The sequence below is a fragment of the Malus sylvestris genome, chromosome 10, assembly GCF_916048215.2.
Source record: "Malus sylvestris chromosome 10, drMalSylv7.2, whole genome shotgun sequence".
Taxonomy (NCBI): Eukaryota; Viridiplantae; Streptophyta; class Magnoliopsida; order Rosales; family Rosaceae; genus Malus; species Malus sylvestris.
The window spans coordinates 28410749-28431311 of record NC_062269.1 but is presented as its reverse complement, the minus strand read 5'-3'; the positions used below and the strand labels follow the sequence as shown (position 1 = coordinate 28431311).

The 20563-nt window shown below is 38.9% G+C and overlaps 2 long non-coding RNA genes across 2 annotated transcripts in view; both read left to right on the top strand.

Moving 5' to 3' along the window:
- Window positions 1–20563, top strand: part of LOC126584220 (uncharacterized) — a 67623-nt gene extending 47060 nt beyond the window's left edge. The window contains exon 2 of the long non-coding RNA XR_007610016.1: window positions 17782–20563. This is a non-coding gene — a long non-coding RNA (uncharacterized LOC126584220). The remainder of the gene's footprint in view (window positions 1–17781) is intronic.
- LOC126584218 (uncharacterized) lies at window positions 1986–2638 on the top strand. Its single transcript, XR_007610015.1, has 2 exons — window positions 1986–2123; window positions 2203–2638. It is a non-coding gene; the product is annotated as an uncharacterized LOC126584218 (long non-coding RNA).

Below are 20563 nucleotides of genomic sequence, written 5' to 3'. Positions count from 1 at the left end.
ATAAATAGGCAGAGTTTGGTCTTATCTGAATTCTGAATTGCCAAATGCATGACCTGCTTTTGTTGTGCTATAGATGTTGATCAAAGTCTGCAATTACTACAGCTATACAAAGTGACATGTCTATATTTCTTAAAATTAGACAGTCTGCCTTGTTTGTTGCTGCTCGATAGCTGCCACTCATGCATGGACCCTTCAGCATGCAGGCAGACAGACAGACAGACAGACATACATACATACATATAATTAGCTATTATTTTTAAAATTTAGAAATATAACCACCTCCTCCCATTCGCATGGTTAAATTCTGAAAGTTTGAATAATTGGTCTAAAAACCTTTAGTGTGCCCACAATTTGACTATTTTTCAAAACTTCCCATGTCACCATATACAAATTTATCATTATACTAGGTATGGTTATTGCCTGAATTTGTTTTTACTTGAGGATTTTTATCATTTCCATTAAAAAAAAAATTGTATCGTGAAATTACTTAGTCAGTTTCATTTGCACACGCAATTGAGTTCTAGGGCCTTGTCAACTTTTTCTCTTCTAATTTTGTGTGGTTTACTTACTCTTGTTCACCACCATGATGTTTGATAGTTACTCTTGGAAGTGGTTTCATGTTCACACTGTGAATGTGGTGTAATTTTCTTAATTGCATGCACTCTTGACTCTTGGAATGTGGTCTATTTCTGTGTGAGAACACTTGGGCTTTTGCGTTCATGGGATTTTATTGATACATGACACATTACACACACGCACTCTTTCATGGTCTCCAGATCTGTCTTTTCCTCCCCCATTCAAGTTGGTAAAATCAGATAATAAATTTTTTTATTGAACATATATTAATCAAATTTATCAAAGACTACCAACTTAGACGCGCCTTAATTTGTAGAAGGGTAATTTGGAGCGATGGTTCTGAAATTTATTTGTGACTTATATTTAAGTCCTTCAACTTGATCATATGTTGCATGTTCGTCCTTTAAGTCACTTTCATAACTCAATCTTGGGTTCAAGTTAGGATCTCGCCTCACATTTTCGAAATAAAAGGATAATTTGGATTCACTGTCAGAGACTAAGAATCATATCAATTTCAGTCATTCGATTCCCCAGATTTTCTCAAATGGTAGGCGCGCAGCTGGTTGGAAACAAGTTGAGGAGATTGCCTCTTTTTGCACTCACTGCATGCATGTCCCACACGTCTATTGACGTACGTGAGAGACCTTTTTCTAAGGCTCGCATGATTATTATGTCCCATGTTAATGGAAACGTAGATTGGTTGGTTAATTTGAAGATTGGTATCATACAGCCAGGAATAAGCGATAAAGTAAAAATAAAACAAAAAACAATTATATAGATCCCAATTACCCTTTGATGTCTTTTCCATTCAATCTGATGACATCAAACTATTGAAAACTAACTCCAACTCCAAGCATCCACTTGTTGATGTTGAAGGAATTGCATGCATTTGGAATTTCTGTTTGTTAGTAAGGCGATGATCGCACTCACCAAAACTATACAGAAAATGGACGTAAGATCATCAAACTGGGTTAATCTTGGACTTTTGTTTGTTCTTTCTCACAACCCATTATTAACCTTTTTCTCAAATTACTTGCTAAATGAGTTAACTGCTATTTTCTCATGAATTATTATGCTGGTGTAAATTTAATTCACAATCTCTTTTGCCTTCAAGTAATTTGAATAACGAGCTACATCAAAATCGCTGAAGTTTCTCTCATGAATTATTTTTACGGTGTAAAAGGGATTAAATTTTCCTAAATAAGTAACGCATTTTGGTGTTGAATTTGATGAAATTTACGAATTGTCACTCTCAGGAAAACAGTGACATGGGAGTGATGGTCACATGGTCCAGGAATATGCTGCTTCCCTCCACGTACCGGTCACCACCCGCTTTGGCCTTTTCTGTTCTTTTTGCCTATTTAAACTTGAAAAGGGCTTCTATTCTTCAATCCTCATAAATATTCAATAATACACACTCAAAAAACACAGAAAAAAAAAAAAAAAGACATGGATAACCCGTCTCAAGAAGAAATGATGGTATCCCACAAGGCTGAGCCATGGACGTTCAAACCGAAAACCGGAAGCGTTTTCCCTGTGAAGAAAAGGTTAGTAAAAAGAATGATGCTTGATCAAATTGTGCAATGTTTCTCATAAATATTCATAATACACACTCAAAAAACACAGAAAAAAAAAGACATGGATAACCCGTCTCAACAAGAAATGATGGAATCCCACAAGGCTGAGCCATGGACGTTCAAACCGAAAACCGGAAGCGTTTTCCCTGTGAAGAAAAGGTTAGTAAAAAGAATGATGCTTGATCAAATTGTGCAATGTTTTTTTATCTCTTGCAGACACTTCTGCTGGAGTTGGACCCTCTGAAACCTCAAATGCCAAGAAGATCGTCAGCAGCCACGTTTACCATGGCCACCATATAGCATATGAGCCACCCAATTAGTGCAAATGTTTTGTATTCTGCTAGTGAGTTCTTGGTGATGCGTGTGTTGTAATTTCAATGACATTCAAGTCATATAATGCTGTGATTGATCTCTTTTTGATCTTTCTATCTGTTTTTAATCAACTTTATAAATTCTATAACTTGGGTTTGGCAATTCATGATTAATCTGAAGTTTTACATACATGTTACTACTCTTTTGCGATTAATTTGTAAGTTATAATATATACTAACGATTTAGAGTGGTTGGAACTGTTTTAGGGGATACTAATTAATGGGAGTCTTATGGCCTGGGTAAATTGATAATTGTGCCTTAAATTGAAAAACAACTCCTAGTCCAACAAAATTTGCCAAGTCAAATTGAAACTTAGACACCTTTCAAGGCCAAACTAACCCCAACGCAAGCCTTTAACGTGAGACCTATTTAAATAAATAATAAATTTAGAATCCTAAGTGAACCAAAAAACATATTGGTAATCTATATCTTCGTTTTGAAGGGCTAACTAGATACTCTTACCTTCCAACCCTTGCCCAACACATTATATATGCTTTGAGATGGGAGAATTCGTATTTGTTAGCTATAATCCAAAAAAAAATATCCCCTTAATTTGTACGCTTTTCCCTTCTCTCTTACATGGTGGAGAACGAAAACCTATGGGAAGTCATTGGAGGCGTACGTTAGTGATATGCGATGATTCAGGATACAACATAAAATCTTTGTTGCATGAAAATTCTTCTTCATCTAAAACTCTATAATAATTGATGCTCATTGAGTCATTTATAAAGAGTGGAAGACAAAACAAAAAATTGGAAGAGTACCATTATACATTTGGAAGGGTTCATTATACATTTGAAGGTGATCTTGTTGTCCCTTCCGGAATTAGATCCTCTCCATATCTTCTCACTGGAAATAAATAACAACCATGCATCAAAAATCGTGTGGCCATTTTTTTTATTTTATATTTTTCACGTAAAATGAGACTACTTTATTGTTGAAAATATAAAAAGCATTCAATTGTGGTCGCACGATATTTGATGAACAGTTGTTATTAATTGATCCATGGGATCCCCAGTGTACGGATCCAAAGAGGATCTAAGTCTGGTATCTTCCTCATGCATGTTGTTCTTTCTTGAATTGATTTTTGGGTTTTCCTTCATCTAGTCATCTCATCATTCATAGTTCTTTTTCGTTATTTAAACCCCATCTTCTTAGAGCAAGAAACCCACAACACATCGAGAGAGAGAGAGAGAAAGAGAGAGATGGCAATGAGGGCAAATATTGCAGAGGCTCAAGAGAAAGTGTAAGTTGTAACATCCCACATCACCCAGGGGAATGGATCATGTAAGTCTTATATGTATATTCTCATCTCTACCTAACATGATGCCTTTTGGGAGCTCACTGGCTTCGGATTCCATCAGAACTCTGAAGTTAAGCGAGTTCGTGCGAGAGTAATCCCAGGATGGGTGACCCATTGAGAAGTTCTCGTGTGAGTTCTTAGAAACAAAACCTTGAGGGCGTGGTCAGGGCCCAAAGCAGACAATATCGTGCTACAGTGGAGTCGAGCCCGGGATGTGGTGGGGGTCTAGGCCGAGAGGTGACAATTTGGTATCAGAGCCAATCCCTGACCGGTAGTGTGTCGATGAGGACGTTGGACCCCTAAGGGGGGTGGATTGTAACATCCCACATCGCCTAGGGGAGTGGATCCTGTAAGCCTTATATGTATATTCACATCTCTACCTAACACGAGGCCTTTTGGGAGTTCACTGGCTTCGGGTTCCATCAGAACTCTAAAGTTAAGCGAGTTCGCGCGAGAGCAATCCTAGGATGGGTGACCCACTGGGAAGTTCTCGTGTGAGTTCCTAGAAACAAAACCGTGAGGGTGTGGTCAGGGCCCAAAGCGAATAATATCGTGTTACGGTGGAGTCGAGCCCGGGATGTGGTGGGGGCCTGGGCCGAGATGTGACAATTTGGTATCAGAGCTAATCCCTGGCCGGTAGTGTGCCGACGATGATGTTGGGCCCCTAAGGGGGTGGATTGTAACATCCCACATTGCCCAAGGGAGTGGATCCTATAAGCTTTATATGTATATTCTCATCTCTACTTAGCACGAGGCCTTTTGGGAGCTCACTGGCTTCGGGTTCCATCGGAACTTTGAAGTTAAGCGAGTTCACGAGAGAACAATCCCAGGATAGGTGACCCACTAGGAAGTTCTCTTGTGAGTTCCCAGACACAAAACCTGAGAGCGTGGTCAGGGCCCAAAGCGGACAATATCGTGCTACGGTAGAATCGAGCCCGGGATGCAGTGAGGGCCCGAACCAGGATGAGACAATTTGGTATGAGAGCCAATCCCTAGTCAGGAGTGTGCTGACGAGGACGTCAGGCCCTTAAGGGGGTGGATTGTAATATCCCACACCGCTCAGGGGAGTGGATCCTGTAAGCCTTATATGTATATTCCATCTCTACCTAGCACGAGGCTTTTTGGGAGCTCACTGGCTTCGGGTTCCATCAGAACTCTAAAGTTAAGTGAGTTCGCGCGAGAGCAATCCTAGGATAGGTGACCCACTGGGAAGTTCTTGTGTGAGTTCTCAAAAATAAAACCGTGAGGGCGTGGTCGGGGCCCAAAACAGACAATATCGTGCTACAGTGGAGTCGAGCATGGGATGTGGTGGGGGCCCGGGCTAGGATATGACAATTTGGTATAAGAGCCAATCTTTGGCCTATAGTGTGCCGACGAGAACGTCGGGTCCCTAAGGGGGGTGGATTGTAACATCCCACATTGCCGAAGGGAGTGGATCCTGTAAGCCTTATATGTATATTCCCATCTCTACCTAGCATCAGCTTTTTTGGGAGCTCATTGGCTTCGGGTTTCATTGGAACTCTGAAGTTAAATGAGTTCGCACGAGAGCAATCCCAGGATGGGTGACCTACTGGGAAGTTCTCGTGAAAATTGTTTGAAAATTTTGAGTTTAACAGAATAAAAGGAAAAGTGAATAGTAACATGATTAACTTTTTAGTGTAAAAATATAATTTTTCGTTAAAGTAAATAATACTGAGAGTTTTTGTTAAAGTTCACTTTTTTCATCCTCCTCCTTCCACATCAGCTTTGGCATCCCAATCCCCAAAATCCTAATAGCTCTCTAATTCTCGCTTCTCATCACCTTATACATCAAACACCATTGTAATGCGTATGATTTAGCAGCTTTTCTAGTCCTCCCAAAAGTACTTAATTCTGTGTATTTCGCTTCTTTTTTTCCTTTGTAAATTATACATGCGGTTTGCTTATCTGGTTTTAATTTAATGTATCAATGTTACTGTTTTTTCATAGAATGAATGAGTGTGCGCACTTTGGCTTTTGTGTCGCTGATTCGGATTTGGTTAATAAAATGTGCATAAAAAATCTTAAGAGAGATTCTTCCTTAAAACAAAAATCTAAGAGATTCACAGGGTCCATATACACAATTTAAAGAAAAAAAATATATGAGGAAATGAGAGAAAAGTTCTGATATATTAGAACTAAAACAACCCAGAAACCCAAGTTTGGAAAAACCATGAATTTAGTAAAATTTATCATGTTTAGGTCGAGAAAAACACTTAAAAAAAACAAATAAATAAGGAGTTCGATCTTATATGAATTCTGAATTGCCAAATGCAAGACCTGCTTCATCAGTTGGATTATTATGCTAGATGTTGATCAAAGTCTGCAATTACTACAGCTATCTAAGGTGAGTGACATGTCTAGCTTTCTTAAAATTAGACAGTCTGCCTTGTTTGTTGCCGCTCGACAGTTGACACTCATGCACGGGCCCTTCAACATACATATAGACATAGTTTAATTTGCTATTACTGTCAAGATTTAGAAATATAACCGCTGGAGGCCTCCTCGGACATATGCTCGAACTCACTTCGAATCCCCTTCGCGTGGTTAAATTCTAAAAATTTGATCATTGGTCTAAAAACCTTCTGCGTGCCCACAATTTGACTACTTTTCAAAATTTCTCATGTCACCATGTACAAAATTTTCATTATACTAGATATGGTTATTGCCTCAAATTGTTTTTACTCAAGGATTATCTTTGATTATCTTTTCCATCAAAAAAAAATTGCAACGTGAAATTGTTTAGTCACTTTCATTTGCGTATGCAATTGAGTTGTAGGGCCTTGTCAATTTGTTCCCTTCTAATTTTGTGTGGTTTACTTACTGTTGTTTTAATCTAATGGTTTCATGTTCACACTGTGAACGTTGCGTGATGTGCTTACATGGCACTCTTGACTCTTGACCGTGGTCTATTTATGTGTGAACACTTTGGGCTTTTGCTCTCATGAAGTTTTTTATACGTTACATGCACATACTCTTTCAAAGCCCCGTTATCTTTCTTTTTTCCCTTATCTTTTTTAATTGGGAACTTTAATGAAAAGCATCTGGTACTGTTTACTTTAACGAAAAACCATATTTTTACACTAAAAAGTCAATCATGGTACTATTCACTTTACCCTTTATTTTGTCCTTATCATTAAAACTTAAAGTTTTCAAGCCATTTTCATTAGTTTTCCTTTTTTTTTTCTCCCCCATCCTCCCTCTCTCTTTGTCTATCGCATTTGCATCCTAATTAAGGTATAAAATATCGATGATATCAGAAATATCGGTAGTCCAAAAACACGGAAATTTCGATGAAAATATTGGGATATTATCGATATCGATAAAAATTGAATAAAACCCACGGAAATTGTAAGAAAAACTTGGAAATTTTTATTGAAACTTTGCATGATGTTTATTTAGTCAATTATCTATTAGTTTATCACAAAAAATTGGAAGGAAATGCATTGCATGATAGATATAACTGATTTAAGTTGATTATATAGCGAGCTGGCAAACGTTGTGAGTGTAGAAAATATGTAGTAATTAATGAAAGAAGTTTAAACATACCATAATCATTTATATATAATGAATTAGTACAATATTTTACACTTTATACATTGCATGGTAAGATACATGAGTGACTTAACAAGGTCTAAAATATCGATGATATCGGAAATATCGGTAGTCCAAAAAAAAAGAAATTTCGATGAAAATATTAGGATATTATAAATATTTTAAACTATGATCCTAATTAGTATCCGTTCAGATTGGTAAAATCAGATAATACTTCTTTTGTTAAACATATTAATCTAATTTATCATAGGACTACCAACTTGTGCAAGTCTTAATTTGTAGAAAGATAGTTTGAAACGATGGTTTTTGGACTTATATGTGACTCATAAATATACGTCCTTTAACTTGACTATATGTTGCAGGTTAATTTAGTCCTTTCCGTCGTCACTTTCATAAAGTCCTTTATTCAGCATATTGTATTATACTCACTGTTAGAATCATATTAGTTTTCAGTATAAAATATCGATAATATCAGAAATATCAGCAGTCTAAAAACATGAAAATTTCGATAGAAATATCGGGATATTATCGATATCGATAAAAATTGAATAAAAACCACGAAAATTGTAAGAAAAACTTGGAAATTTTTATTGAAACTTTGCACGATGTTTATTTAGTCAATTATCTATTAGTTTATCACAAAAAATTGGAAGGAAATGTATTGTATGATATTTAACTGATTTAAGTTGATTATATAGCGAGCTGGCAAACATTGTGAGTGTAGAAAATATGTAGTAATTAATGAAATAAGTTTAAACACACCATAATCATTTATATATAATGAATTAGTACAATATTTTACACTTTATACATTGCATGGTAAGATACATGAGTGACTTAGTACCATATAGAGTTCCTATTAAGATCTAAAATATCGATGATATCGGAAATATCAGTAGTCCAAAAACACGGAAATTTCGATAAAAATATCAGGATAATATCAATATTTTAGACCTGGGTTTTCAAACATCAAAATTGATGACTGATTGTCACATTATTAACGAACACAAATTCCATGGCTGAAATTGGAGAGATGTCATGGGCAGAGGAGATTTAATAGAAGAACAGAATTGATTTAATTCAAGGTTAACTATATTTCACACTCTAGGGTGATTTTCAAAGGGGTTACGATGTTTTAATTTTTAACTTACAATATAAAATATTAAAATTATATCAATTTATGATAAGTGGTGTTATTTACACAGTTTTTTTTTTAATTTTTTTTTAATTTTTATCTTTTACACATTTCTCTTACTTTTTTACCGTTAAATTAAATTGAAATATATATATATAAATTAACAAAAAATATGTTAAAAGTAAAAATAAATGTATAAATGGCCTGATATTAAGTCACTAGATTTTCTCAAGAGGTGTGATATCCACACACCCATTTTTACTTCTTTCACACGCTTATAATTTTCGGTTGTCGGATCGAATGAATTGAAGAAGATTAAAGGACATAAATTAACAAAAGGTATGAGAGAAGTAAAAAGGAGTGTGTGGATAGCACACCCTTTTTCTCAAATAGAAGGCTGGTCGCAAACAAGTTGAGGAGATTCCCATTTTTGGTACTCACAACATGCGTGTCCCACACGTCTAGTTTTTTTTTTGGCAAAATGGACCAACCAAACACACCAAAGCAGAGCCCAACCAACATCGTTGGCCTAAAATAGAAAAACAAAAGAAAGCCGAGAATTCAGCAGCAGCCACCGCCGCAACAGTATTTCCAGATTCGCCTAATTCCACACCTCTACTCACATGTCAACTCGTACCACCTGGTACACAGCCACCATCGAAGAAATCAAGCAACTGGAAAAAGAATTTCGGCTACCAGAAGAAAGAAGCCCGTGAAAATCCACGAGCAACATTGCCATCAAAGGCAGACAGAAGGTGGTGTTGGGAATATCCGAGCATGTGCAATACACACCATCTCAGGAGAACATGACTGCAGATTGGAGTACGGAAGAAAAAGGAGGAGGGACGCCAATAGGAGAAGAAGAAAAGGGCAAAACGAAAAAGATAGTAGGGGAAAACGTTGCCGAAGGTGGGAAGAGGAGACAAAGAAATGAAGGATCGGCTAACCAACCCCAGCCGAAGCTAGAGTTGGCACCCTCAGATCTGCACAAAATTGAAACCTTTAGAGCACTTCCACCGGAGGTGCAATGTGCCAGCACCCAGTAAAAAAACCAAGCTGGGGTCAATGAATCCACTACAGCCCACAAACTAGCATGGTGCCCAGCCTAAGCCAGGCAATAGACTAGCCCATTTTTAAATGACCCCGGGACCGACCTATTTGGCTGGCGCGTTGCTTTCACTTGCGAGTGGGCGTGAGTAGGAGACAAGAATGAAAGCGGTGGGGCCCGCTGTCAGCGCACTCACCCATCATCTGGATCATGGCGACGTGGCCCTCTCTTTGCTGTTGGATTTCCAACGGCTAGTTTTTCTAGACCGTTGGATTTCCAACGGTAAAAAAAATTTGAATTTCATTTTTAAACTGGACCGTCCAATCATAGATCAACGGTCCACGTTTTTTCCCAAAAAAAAGGCCCAACGGTCATAATTATTACTGTTGGCCACGTGGCAGCTTGTTGGCTGTTGGATTGGAATATTTTTCAAATCCAACGGTCCAGATTAATTAACAACATTAAAATTTATTTAAAAAATACATAAAAATACAGAAAGATTTAAAAAATTTTAATTTTTTTTTCTATAAATACCTAACCTTCATCTTTTACTTTCTTACATCACATTTCAATATTTTGTACACTTTCTACACTTTCTTCATTTCAATATTTTGTACACTTTGAGAGAAAAAAATGACTTCGTGGAAGCTCATTGAAGATGTCCCACATTTTTATAAACACTACAAGCACAAGCATTCTACAATGCAAAGAACCAAAACAAATCATTCAACAAATGGGAATGTTGGCAAATTGTCAAAGATTGCCCTAGATACAAAATTGTGGCAACTGGTCCAGAAGTTGTCATGCACGGCATGGGTCTACACAGTTCGCCAGAAGCAGACACAGCCGAACAAAAAGCCAACACATTTGAAGACACGGAAGGGACGCCTGAGTAAGTGCTGGAGACCCAACTGACTCGTTAGTCCCTCAGACCTCAAGGTAAAAAGGCATCAAAGAAAAAAGGTAATTCTTCCAAAAATGACTACACTAAATATATGGAAGAACTTGCTTGCTAAGGTGAACTGAACATAGCACAAGAAAAGGCTAGAGATGAGGAAAAAGCTGTTGCTATGGCAACAATAATAGCAACTACTAAGGCCCATGATGCGGCGGCTGAGAGACAAAGAGAAATAGTTAATCGAGAGAATGAAATGATTAGAGAAGCACTCATCGAGAAAATGAGATGCTTAGAGAAGAAATGATGGCTCAAGCAAATCATGACATTATTATGAACAAGCCTCTAGTAGGACTGTCTCTGAATTCAAAATATTTTTGGACATTGGAAAAAAAAGAGGTTGTGTGAAGGACGCGTGCAAGAGATGCCGAAACAAGTCGAGGGGGTTCTAGCTACAGAAATCCTAGCAACGAAGATCCTAGCACCACATATCATAACTCCACAGACTTTGTATAATTTCGTATTTATTTGTAGTACTTTATTTAATTTCTTATTTATTTTTAGAACTTTATTTAATTTCTTATGTAATTTCTTATTTATTTTTAGAACTTTATGCAATTTCAAATTTATTTTTTGTACTTTATTTAAACACATCAAATAAGATTACACAAACTCACCAAATAAGATTACATTAAACTCACCAAATAAACTTAAAAAAAAAAAACACCAAATAAAATTACATAACCTCACCATATAAACTTAAAAAAAAAAACACACTAAATAAGATTACTTAAAAAAGAAAATACACTTTATTCTTCAACCACAAGTCTCATTTTAATTATCTTTGCCTTCATGCAATCCTCGCTGGTGCTCAATCAAGTTATTCTGGCGGGTTACGTGCCAGTATGACTCTTTCACATCAATTGTGGAGAATAATACACGTCATCATGATGGATCGAAGAGCCTCGACATCAAACATTCTAGCTACAGCCCTGACAATCGCCGAACGAGCTTGCAGGATGCCAAAACAATGTTCCACATCCTTCGTACACCTCTCTTGACATTTTGCGAAGTGTTTTTCTTTTTCAGTCTGTGGATGTGGCACTGTTTTGACAAACGTACCCTACCTTGGGTAAATGCGGTCTGCAAGGTAGTATGGTCCGTCGTATTTAGTGCCATTAACCTAATATGTGCATTTCAGCGATTTTCCTTGCAGTAGATCGTCGAACACTGGAGACTGAGCAAGGACATTTAGGTCATTCTGAGCTCCTGGAACACCAAAAAAAGCATGCCAAATCCATGTATCAAATGAAGCCACCGCTTCCAAAATGATATTTTTGGCTCATTTTTTGTCACCATAAGCTCATTGCCACACACTTGGACAATTTTTCCAAGTCCAGTGCATGCAGTCGATGCTTCCAATCATGCCAGGGAAGCCTCGCATCTCACCCTTCCTCAGAAGCCTTCGCATGTCCCTTGGCGTGGGTTTCCGGAGGTACTGATTGGTGTACAGGGCTTCAATTGTAGAGCAAAACCGCATTAGAGACTCCAGAACAGTTGTTTTTCCCATCCTCACGATCTTATCCACTTGATTTGTAGATGCTCCATATGCAAGCATTCGCAAGGCAACCATAATTTTTTGCTCTGGAAGAAGACCTAGAACACGAAAAACATCCTCTTTTTGCACAAAATATGGATCATGGTTGCAAATAGCACTCATGATTTTATTGAACAAACTTCGTTGCATTCTAAAACGACGTCTAAAGACATGATCAAGGAATACGATGTTGGGAATAAAATAATCTTCCAAGAGATCTTTACCTTGTCTTTCCCTTTTTCTATCGAAGTTTACGGCACGTCTGGGTTTGGCTATCTGACCCACAACTTCCATGACACGGCGGGAATATGAGGCCCTCTGCCTTCTATGGTCATCATCTGAGTCCTCCTCCATTGCGAAAGCCTCATCTCCACCTCCACCTTCCTCGAGATTGATCAATTCTTCTTATTGTGCCAACAATCTTTTCTGTTGTTCCACAAATTGTTTACGCACTATTCTTGAAGAAGACATTGTAAAAAAAAAAAACTCAAGATTTGAAAACGATGAAGAAGGATTCTGAGCTAAAAAGAAGGATTGAGTTTGGTGTGAGGATGGATGTAGAGATGTAGGGTTTATATGGACAAAAAAAAGAAAGCATGAGGTTCTGGACAATGCCACGTGGCACGTTGGGATTGGTTGAAAATCTTATCGTAATTTTGGCTAAATTATTGTAAACAAATAGTGACACGTGGCACATCGGGATTGGTTGCAAATCTTAGCGGAAATCTATTCACAAAATAGTACGTTTGGATAATGACACGTGGCATGATGTGATTGGTTAAAAATCTTATCCGAAATTAAAACTATTTTATTTATTTATTCTTTTATAAAAAATTTTAAATGGGCTGGATGCCAGCACATTTTGTAGGGGTGGAGATCGTTTGTGCCAATGCATTTTTAGACTGGGTGCCAGCGCATTTTTTTAGGGGTGGAGATGTTATGGCCTATTACTGTTCACTTGGGTCTATTACTGTTCATTTGAGTGGATAAATACGCTGAGTATTGGCGCAAAATCTTTAGGTGTGGAATTGCTCTCAAACAAACACTTGAGAAAAACCCTCACTCTCACAAGGGAGAGAAAGGATGCATACAGTGGCCCTGTCCCACACGTCTTGTTAGACGTACGTAGGAGACCTTTTTCTAAGGCTCGCATGTTTATTTATTTATCATGTCCCAAATTAATGGAAACGCAGATTGGTTCTTTTGAAGAGTTTGGATCATATAGTAATAAACGATAAAGTCAAATAAAATATAAGAATTATATAGATCCTAATTACACTTTGATGCCCTTTCCCTTCAACCTGATGGCATCAAACTATTGGAAACTAGCTCCAAGCATCCACTTGTTGATGTTGCCTTCAAGTAGTTTGAATAACGAGCTACATAAAAAAGGCCAAAGTTTCTTGAATTATTTTTATGTCGTAAAAGAACTAAATTTTTTTAAATAAGTAACCCAATAGAGTAATTCTATTCTTTTCATCTAAATATTTCATAATTTCATGCCATCTTATGAGACAATTAAAATAGATAGACATGTCAGTCTAAAAAAGATCTTGTGGCAACTAAAGTAGATAATCACATTAATTAAGAAAAAATTAATTTTTCTTGATAGGTTTTTTAAGAAATGAATAAAACCGTAATGTTCATGCTTTCTATCCTCGCCTTTGCCTCCTCTTCCCTCTCCTCCCTCCACAGTGACCTTTCTTTTCTGGCGACTGATTGTGCCCTCCCCCTCTGCCGGCGATTGATTATGATTGTTATATTTTGTCTCTAAATCCAAGTTTTTACGCCTTTCAGCCAAACTTTGGATTTCACTGCGTTTTTAATCACATCGGCATTGAAGATAGGGAAAATGATTGGATACGATATTTTCTCTTCTATTCTCTTCTGCTTCTGGAATATTACAAAAGGAGGAAGATTGGATACAAGTACCAATCATGGATGATGACAGCCTCTTTTGTCAATCTTTCGTGGGACTGTGGAGGCCGGGATGAAAGGTAGATGACAGGGAAGGATTAAAATTATTGAGATTTAAGCAAAAAATGAACATAAAGCTTAATAGGAAAAATATTACAACTAAGTTGTACACTTAAGCTATCACATAATGTGGTATAATAATATGGTATGAACAACATTATTGAACACATTATGGTGCCGAATTTGACGAAGTTTACAAATTGTCACCCTTAGGAAAAAAGTGACACGGAGTGATGTCACATGGTCCATGAATAAACGTTTCGGCCATCAACCCTCTTTGGCCTTTTCTGTTCATTTTGCCTATTTAAACTTGAAAAGGGTTTCAATTCTTCAATCCTCATAAAAATGCAATAAATTTATTAAAAAATGATTAAATGTGACATGGAATACTATAATCTGACATGGAGGACTATTTTTAGTTTTTAATCTTACATACGGTATTATTGAAAAAGCAATCTTATTTAGGGATTAAAATGAAGTTTTCTAAAAAAAAAAAGACATGGAAATGAATAACCCTTCTCAAGAAGAAATGATGGAATTCAACAAGGCCGGACCGTGGATGTTCAAACCGAAAGCCGGGAGCGTTTTCCCTGTGAAGAAAAGGTTAGTAAAAAGAATGATGCTTGATCAAATTGTGCAATGTTTTTGGTCTGTTGCAGACACTTGTGCTGGTGTTGGAGCCTCTGAAACCTCAAATGCCAAGAAGATCGTCAGCAGCCACGTTTACCCTAGCCCACCATATAGCATATGAGCCAATGACCCAATTAGTGCAAATGTTTTGTATTTCTGCCCGTGAGTTCTTGGTGACGTGTGTTATAATTTCAATGACTTTCAAGTCATATAATGCTGTGATTGATCTCTTTTTGATCTTTTTATATGTGATTATTCGGGATACAAAATAAAATCTCTGTTGTATGAAATTTCTTCTCCATTTAAAACTTTATAGTAATTATGTAATTGGATGCTTATTGAGTCATTTGTAAAGAGTGGAAGACAATACTAAAAATTGGAAGAGCATCATCATACAATTGGAATGGTTCAAATGTATACAAGCCAGAAAAAAGTTAACCTATTAAACTTTTAGAGATGTCAAGCTAGAAAATAAAGAGAATTCTACTATTTAAGGCGTTTCCATCTTCTTAGTAGCAATTTCATGAATCTTGTTCCTTCATATTGTTTAAAAAAAAATAATAATAATTGGGGAGTCAATTGACAGCGACCATGAACGAAACCGTGTGCTCGCGTACGTTGTTATAACATACTTTCTCTGTTCTCTACCTAGAAAAAATGTTCCGGGTCCCTACCCATATGCACATGCATAAAGTAATTATTTGTCGTAACATACTTTCTCTGTTCTCTCCATTGAAAAAATGTGCAGGATCGATCCCACCCCATATGCACATCATAAAGTAAAACGGGAAGTGCAAAGAAACAAAATCACAAACAATTTTTTATTTTTTTGGTAAAAAGGTAAAATACTACCACTAGTAACAAGCAAACTTACAAACTTTATAACCAAAGCTCCAACGACAAAAAATACATAAACAAGAAAAATGGACCAGCAAAACAAACAAAGCGAAGCCCAATCAACACCTTGGGCCCAAAACAGAAAAAACTAAAGAAAGCCAAGAAGTCAACTGTAGCCGCAGATTCAACTGTACATCTCAATCCGCCCAATTTCACACCTCCAACCTCACGTCGACTTGCCGATCGTAGCATCCAACCCCGAGCACTACTTGCTATGCAGCCACAATTGAAGAAATCCAGCTACCAGAATAAAGAAGCCTGTGGAAACTCACGAGCAACATTGCCAGCAACGACAGACAAAGATAAAGAGGTGGTGTTGGGAACACCTAAGCATGTGCAAGTATTGAAGCTCTACACAACATCTCAGTGAACCATGGATGCAGATTGGAGTATGGATGAACAAGGAAGAGGGATGCCGGTGGGATAAGAAGAAAAGGGCAAATCGATATGGAGTGCAGGGGAAAACGCAGCCAAAGGAAGGAAGAGGGGATATAGAGATGGAAGGGAGAACGACTAACCAACCTCAGCCAAAGCTAGGGTCGGCACCACCAAATCTGCACAAAATCACTATCTTTTGTTAGTTGGTTATGCATATATAAATTGAAGTACACAATTTAAGTACTGAGTAATATTAGAAAAACTAAATTTGTAAATGAAATGATGTGTCACCAATAAGAACTAAACAAATTGATCAACACTTAAGTAATAATCCAACGATTAATTACCATATCATTTGGTTTACAAAATTGGATTTACAAATTTAGTTGAAATGAAGGAAAGCTTATTTATTGATATCCCCGATAAGCTACAAATATGTACATATACATGAGTCAAAATAAACACACAAGAGGGAGCCTTCACAAAGGTTGCTTAGGAGAAGTCTCAGCAGTCGGTAGAGCCCCAGAAAGAGAAGGCACCGGAGGGGGATCATTTGGAGCCTCAGTACTGGACAAAACCCTAGAAGGAGGAGGCATCAGAGGTTGATCATTTGGAGCTTCATTATGCGGTACAGCCCCAGAAGACGAAGGCAATAAATGCCTTTGGAACAAACCCACAAATCTCTGATGATCAAGTAAAACCTGACCATCAGTTTCCTTCATCTGGTCAAGCTTCCTCTTCATGTTTGTAGCATAGTCATGTGCGAGCCGGTGCAACTGTTTATTCTCATGCTTGAGCCCTCTAATCTCCTGTTTGAGACTCATCACTTCAGCCGCCAATGATTCAACTTGGCGGGTTCGAGCAAATAGGCGTTGGGCCATATTAGACACAGAACCTGCACACTGAACACTGAGAGCCAGCGAATCCTTAACAGCTAACTCATCAGACCGTTTGGAAAGTAGTCTGTTATCTTTGGGAGTGAGAAGGTTCCTGGCCACCACCGCAGCGGTCATATCATTCTTCATCACGGAATCCCCAACGGTAAGAGGACCAGTTGGGGAGACAAAGGATGGGCGCCATATGTTGTCTGGAGAAGGCGGGGCTGCCTCTTCAACAAGGTTCAAGTCAAAACGACGGTCGGAGGGGCCAGACATTTTCAAAGGTGTTGAAGAGAGAAGAGGTCGGACAAATCAAGATCTTAGAAGTGCAAGAATGAAGCTTCTACTGGTGGAGATTCAAGTGTGCTTTGGAACTTAATGCCAGCCTCTATAAAAATCTGCACTCGACGGAGCTTCAGAAATCAAAGAGGCGCCTGCTCAGAAATCGAAGAGGCGTTTGCTTTCTCAAAAGTTGGGCTGCTTAGAGATCACGAGGGTTGATCTCAGAAATCGAAGAGCCGTTTGCTTTCTCAAAAGTTGGGCTGCTCAAAGACCACGAAGGCCGATCTCAGAAATCGAAGAGGCGCTCGCTTTCTCAAAAGCTGGGCTCCCTAGAGACCACGAGGGCCGATCTCAGAAATCGAAGAGGCACCTACTTTTCCAGCCTTGTCAGCACCTGTCACACGCACACTCAGCTTTGCGGAAATTATGGGCATTCTGTCAAAGACTTCTGGGGAAGTAGAAAACACATGAATCTTACTGTTCAATCACCCACTTCCCACACGCAACAATAAGCTCATGGGTACCACAGATAACTTTGCCAAAGTTCTCTGCCAAAGTTGAGCACGTGAAGCTTGCAGCTCCCACTACATCGCTCTGACCAAGAAGGGTAAAAGAATAGCAAAGAAACAGCACTAACAAAGTTTAGACCCATAAATTTTGAAGGTCTAGCTACCATATTATTACCCACAAGGGTAAAGGAACAGTACCACTGCTGGATAATTGGAAAGTCCATGTATGTCAACCTCTGTGCTTCGTGGCAAGGTAGACTAGCAAACATGCCCAACCTTTACTCACATTCGAGAAAACACTCCCAATAAGATTGCTTGCTCCAAAATCGAAGAGGCACCGTCCTCCGAATCTAAAGAGCCAGACTCCCAACATGACTACTTTCTTAAAAATCGAAGAGAGGGTAAAGGAACAGTACCATTGCTGGATAATTGGAAAGTCCCTGTGTGTCAACCTCTGTGCTTCGTGGCAAGGTAGACTAGCAAACATGCCCAACCTTTACTCACATTCGAGAAAACACTCCCAACAAGATTGCTTGCTCCAAAATCGAAGAGGCACCGCCCTCCGAATCTCGAGAGCCACTCTCCCAACATGATTACTTTCTCAAAAATCGAAGAGACACTGCTCCCCGAATCTCGAGAGCCAGACCCCCAGCATGATTGCTTTCTCAAAAATCGGTGAGGCACCGTTCTCCGAATCAATCGAAGAGGCGCTCGCTTTCTCAAAAGCTGGGCTGCTCAGAGACCACGAGGGTCGATCTCAGAAATCGAAGAGGCACCTACTTTTCTAGCCTTGTCAGCACCTGTCACATGCACACTCAGCTTTGCAGAAATTATGGGCATTCTGTCGAAGACTTCTGGTGAAGTAGAAAGCACATGAATCTTACTGTTCAATCACCCACTTCCCACACGCAACAATAACTCATGGGTACCACAGATCACTTTGCCAAAGTTCTCTGCCAAAGTTGAGCACGTGAAGCTTGCAGCTCCCACTACATCGCTCTGACCAAGAAAGGTAAAAGAATAGCAAAGAAACAGCACTAACAAAGTTTAGACACATAAATTTTGAAGGTCTAGCTACCATATTATTACCCACAAGGGTAAAGGAACAGTACCACTGCTGGATAATTGGAAAGTCCCTGTGTGTCAACCTCTGTGCTTCGTGGCAAGGTAGACTAGCAAACATGCCCAACCTTTACTCACATTCGAGAAAACAGTCCCAACAAGATTGCTTGCTCCAAAATCGAAGAGGCACCGTCCTCCGAATCTCGAGAGCCAGACTCCCAACATGACTACTTTCTCAAAATCGAAGAGAGGGTAAAGGAACAGTACCATTGCTGGATAATTGGAAAGTCCCTGTGTGTCAACCTTTGTGCTTCGTGGCAAGGTAGACTAGCAAACATGTCCAACCTTTACTCACATTCGAGACAACACTCCCAACAAGATTGCTTGCTCCAAAATCGAAGAGGCACCGTATTCCGAATCTCGAGAGCCAGACTCCCAACATGATTACTTCCTTAAAAATCGAAGAGACACTGCTCTCCGAATCTCGAGAGTCAGACCCCCAGCATGATTGCTTTCTCAAAAATCGAAGAGGGCATCGTTCTCCGAATCTCGAGAGCCAGATACCACAGACCACTTTTTCAAAGTGCTCTGACAGAGTTAAAACATGTGAAACTGGCAGCTCCCACTACCGTGCTATGACCAAGCAGGGTAAAGGAATAGCATTACTACTTGTTGTTAGGGAGACGCCTATATATGTCGACCTCCATCCCCAACGGACAGGCAGACCTGCAAAAATGCTCAACCCTTCATCATATCTGAGAGGGCACTCCCAACAAAGCCTTTCGAAATATTCAGCTTTCTTTCCCCCCGATAATACCTCTGCAAACAAGCTATACTAGAGCAAGAATATCTCATATCATCAGGGTTAAAAGCAAGAGTATCCCATATCATGCTTTTTCCCTGTTTTTTCTTTTGGCCTTGTTTTTACCTGCAAGACAAGGAGAAAGAGAGCAATCAGTCAGCACTTGGAATCAAGCTTCCAGCCAGGAACTGACTGCCTGGAACCCCTTACCTGATTACTTACCTGGCATTGCTCTCGAGTACTCATCTTCATCATCTTATGTTTCCAGGGAAGATTCCGCATCTGCTTGAGGAACAGATAGGGCAAGTGCGAAGGATACAAGGAAGCATGTGGAGACAAGCGTAACAGCACACGTGCCGATACATCCATTACTCTGTCAAAAGCAAAAGTATCCCATATCAGCAGGGTGGAACGTACTCTAGATTTGATGGACTTGTTTTGACCCTCAAATTCTTCAGTCGGCCTTATACTCTGGAGGAAACCAGAAAACCCTCCAGCTCAGTTCAAGAATAAGCCTGTGGAAAGTTACTTCTTCAAAAGCAAAAGTATCTCATATCATCTCTTCTCATTTTTCTTCTCTTTATCCTTCATGCTGCTGCAAGATGGGGAGAAGGTGAACAATCAGTCGGAGCTCTGATTGCTTACCTTGTCTGTCAACGCTTTCAGCAGACCCCCTAGCTCGGCGACTTGGGGGACTCCTACTACATGGTTTGTATCGCGCTTGACCAAGCCTGAAACTACAAGTAAGCTTCAAGTGAAATTGATACATTACCTTGTGCATCTCCACCAGTTAAAGATACCACCCCTGGATGGAGGAAGAGTACTTCCAGAGAAGATGCCACATCTACCTATGAGACAGATAAGGCAAGTCAAGACGACACCACACTCCGATACTTAGAAGTTTCGTGATTACGAGATCATTCTCCCATAATATTTCCTAATGTCATTTGTACTAAATCATTCACTCGTACTCACTAAAGGAGAGCTTGAACCTATGTACTTGTGTAAACCCTTCACAATTAATGAGAACTCTTCTATTCCGTGGACGCAGCCAATCTGGGTGAACCACGTA